The sequence below is a fragment of the Triticum dicoccoides genome, chromosome 6A, assembly GCF_002162155.2.
Source record: "Triticum dicoccoides isolate Atlit2015 ecotype Zavitan chromosome 6A, WEW_v2.0, whole genome shotgun sequence".
Taxonomy (NCBI): domain Eukaryota; kingdom Viridiplantae; phylum Streptophyta; class Magnoliopsida; order Poales; family Poaceae; genus Triticum; species Triticum dicoccoides.
Genome location: NC_041390.1, coordinates 551071949 through 551076312, shown reverse-complemented (window position 1 = coordinate 551076312; position 4364 = coordinate 551071949).

Here is a 4364-nt window from a genome sequence, read left to right as displayed (position 1 = left end):
GGTTCCTGTTCATCTCCGGCTTCGTCGTCCATACCGTCGAAGTCTTCAGAATCAAAGTCGAGCATGTCGGTTAAGTCGTCGACAGTGGCTACTAAGTGGGTGGTGGGTGGGCAACGAATTTCTTCGTCGTCTGCATCCCATTCTAGCCGGACATGGTCCGGCCAAGGTTCTCCTGACAGGGAGAGAGACCTTAATGAATTTAGCACATCTCCAAAAGGTGAGGGCTGAAAGATATCCGCGGAGGTGAACTCCATGATCGGCGCCCAATCGGACTCGACGGGCATGGATGTGAGCGGCTCGGAGTCCGTGGCCGGAGATGAATCCAGTGGTTTGGCGACACGGCTCACGTAAGGGGTGAAGTCGGTATCCGGCTCTATCGCCACTAAGAGTGCGGCCTCCATGGCGGGGTCCATCCCTCCACTCTCAGATGGCACGACTTGCTTCGGATTGATAGCCAGAGTAGTTGTGGATGCGATCTCCCGAACATTGTCCGACGACAGAGTTACGTCATGCTCATCGCGACTGTGCAGCGCGTCCGACATGGGCTCGAATCCGTCGAAGATCAAGTCTCCGCGGATGTCAGCCGTGTAGTTCAAGTTTCCAAATCTGACCTGATGGCCAAGGGCGTAGCTCTTGATCTGCTCTAGGTGGCCAAGCAAATTGGCCCGTAGTGCGAAGCCGACGAATATGAAGATCTGTTCGGGGAGGAAAACCCCACCCTGGACCGCATCGCTAGCGATGATCGAAGGAGCCATCAAGCCTTACGGTGAAGACACTGTGGAACTCTCAATGAAATCACCAATGTCGGTGTCAAAACCGGCGGATCTCCGGTAGGGGGTCCCGAACTGTGAGTCTAAGGCGGATGGTAATAGGAGGCAAGGGACACGATGTTTACCCAGGTTCGGGCCCTCTTGATGGAGGTAATACCCTACGTCCTGCTCGATTGTTCTTGATAATATGAGTAGTACAAGAGTTGATCTACCACGAGATCAGAGAGGCTAAACCCTAGAAGCTAGCCTATGGTATGATTGTATGTTGTCCTACGGACTAAAACCCTCCGGTTTATATAGACACCGGAGGGGGCTAGGGTTACACTAGGTCGGTTACAAAGGAGGAGATATACATATCCGTATTGCCTAGCTTGCCTTCCACGCCAAGTAGAGTCCCATACGGACACGGTACAAAGTCTTCAATCTTGTATCTTAATAGTCCAACAGTCCGGCCAAAGGATATAGTTCGGCTGTCCGGAGACCCCCTATTCCAGGACTCCCTCAGCTATGTCCATGGCTCCCGCTCATATATTGTGTGAAAGTTTATAGGTTTGAGATTACTAAAGTATGAAACAATTGCTTAGCTTGTCATCGGGGTTGTGCATGATGAGAGCATTCTTGTGTGACGAAAATGGAGCATGACTAAACTATATGATTTTGTAGGGATGAACTTTCTTTGGCCATGTTATTTTGAGAAGACATAATTGCTTTGTTAGTATGCTTGAAGTATTATTATTTTTATGTCAATATGAACTTTTGTCTTGAATCATTCGGATCTGAATATTCATACCACAATTAAGAAGAATTACATTAAAATTATTCCAAGTAGCACTCCGCATCAAAAATTCTGTTTTTATCATTTACCTACTCGAGGACGAGTAGGAATTAAGCTTGGGGATGCTTGATACGTCTCCAACGTATCTATAATTTTTGATTGCTCCATGCTATATTATCTACTGTTTTGGACATTATTGGGCTTCATTATCCACTTTTATATTATTTTTGGGACTAACCTATTAACTGGAGGCCGAGCCCAAAATTGTTGTTTTTTGCCTGTTTTAGGGTTTCGAAGAAAAGGAATATCAAACGGAGTTCAAACGGAATGAAACCTTCGGGAACGTGATTTTCTCAACGAACAAGACCCAAGAGACTTGGACCCTACGTCAAGACACAAAAGAGGAGGCCACGAGGTAGGGGGGCGCGCCTACCCCCCAGGCGCGCCCTCCACCCTCGTGGCCCCCCTATTGCTCCACCGACGTACTCCTTCCTCCTATATATACCTACGTACCCCCAAATGATCATATACGGAGCCGAAACCCTAATTCCATCGTCGCAACTTTCTGTATCCACGAGATCCCATCTTGGGACCTATTCCGGAGCTCGGCCGGAGGGGGCATCGATCACGGAGGGCTTCTACACCAACACCATAGCCCCTCCGATGAAGTGTGAGTAGTTCAGCTCAGACCTACGGGTCCATAGTTAGTAGCTAGATGGCTTCTTCTCTCTTTTTGGATCTCAATACAAAGTTCTCCCCCTCTCTTGTGGAGATCTATTCGATGTAATCTTCTTTTTGCGGTGTGTTTGTTGGGACCGATGAATTGTGGGTTTATGATCAAGTCTATCTATGAACAATATTTGAATCTTCTCTAAATTCTTTTATGTATGATTGGTTACCTTTGCAAGTCTCTTCGAATTATCAGTTTGGTTTGGCCTACTAGATTGATCTTTCTTGCAATGGGAGAAGTGCTTAGCTTTGGGTTCAATCTTGCGGTGTCCTTTCCTAGTGACAGTAGGGGCAGCAAGGCACGTATTGTATTGTTGCCATCAAGGATAACAAGATGGGGTTTTCATCATATTGCATGAGTTTATCCCTCTACATCATGTCATCTTGCTTAAGGCGTTACTCTGTTTTCATTAACTTAATACTCTAGATGCATGCTGGATAGCAGTCGATGAGTGGAGTAATAGTAGTAGATGCAGGCAGGAGTTGGTCTACTTGTCTCGGACGTGATGCCTATATACATGATCATACCTAGATATTCTCATAACTATGCTCAATTCTGTCAATTGCTCAATAGTAATTTGTTCACCCACCGTAGAATACTTATGCTCTCGAGATAAACCACTAGTGAAACCTATGGCCCCCGGGTCTATCTTCATCATATTAATCTCCCAATACTTAGTTATTTCCTTTGCTTTTATTTTACTTTGCATCTTTATCACAAAAATACCAAAAACATTATGTTATCATATCTATCAGATCTTACTCTCGTAAGTGGCTGTGTAGGGATTGACAACCCCTTATCGTGTTGGTTGCGAGGATTTATTTGTTTTGTGCAGGTTCGAGGGACTCGCGCGTAGCCTCCTACTGGATTGAGACCTTGGTTCTCAAAAACCGAGGGAAATACTTACGCTACTTTGCTGCATCATCCCTTCCTCTTCGGGGAAAACCAACGCAGTGCTCAAGAGGTAGCAGAAAGCTCTAGCCTAAACATGTGGGTCTGCACGTAGCTGTGTTGGAAATCACATTCAATGGAGAGTGTTTTAGGATCCAAATCCGGTCACTCATTGAGGGTGGGATCCTCCTTTGCTTCCTCCAGTGCGTAAAGGCGATCCTCCTCCTCCTCCTTGGTGATTAGGGTGATCTCCTCCTCCATCGCCACCTCATTCAGGATCCGGTACTCCATCTCCTTCGAGAGAGGCACTATGTATGGTCATGGAGGAGCCGGCATGACGACGATGAGGGAAGTGAAGGTTGTGGGCGACGGGATACGGGATACGAGCTATCTAGACATGTTTATGAGGGGGGTGGAGGTTCTGGGCGGCGGTGTGAGAACTAGAGATTTGAGCTATTCAGTAATAGCGGCGACCTTTTTATAGTCTCGGGCGGTGGAAAAATGTGGCGGGAAACATAGCAGGAATGTCCAAGAGAAGTTGATATCTGGCCTACCTTCATTAATTGGCACTTCCCGATGCCATTATAGTTCCACTGCCATTCACTACGGCTTCGGTCGCCGGCTTCCCTATCATTAGTTCACCAACTTCCTTGACCTTCCGGCATTGGCAAACGTCAACCCCCAGGTTGAGACAAATGCCATAGAAGATGTGTTAGTTACTCTCATTCCACAAGTTCCAAAAGGTCAAGGAAGGGAATTTCTTAAACTCCTCAGGCCTTGTACAATGCAAGACATTTAGGAGAGATGCTTAGATAAATAAACCAGTATTTCTTGAAGCACCGGTGCTTATTTGTAGAGGGTAGATGCTTAATCAAGAGTCTCTCCTATAGAAATAGACACTGGTGCTTCAGAAAAGACTAGTTTATTTTATTAAGCATCTCCTTAAGCACATAGCATTATAATAGGCCTTAGAAAGCATACCCTCCCAACAGTCTGAGATGGGCCCAAGGTCTGAAAGAGTTAATGTGGGTTTTTATTTTGCTCAGTCCATGACCTAATGTGCCTCCTCGGTGTACGGGGTTTTTCTCTTTTTGTGTTGTTCTATGATTACTTTCTTCTCCTAATAGTGTTGCATAAATTAGTGAGTTTGGCGGTAGTCTGGACCTCCTGTGAGGACCTTTTCTCATAGGTTTTGGTC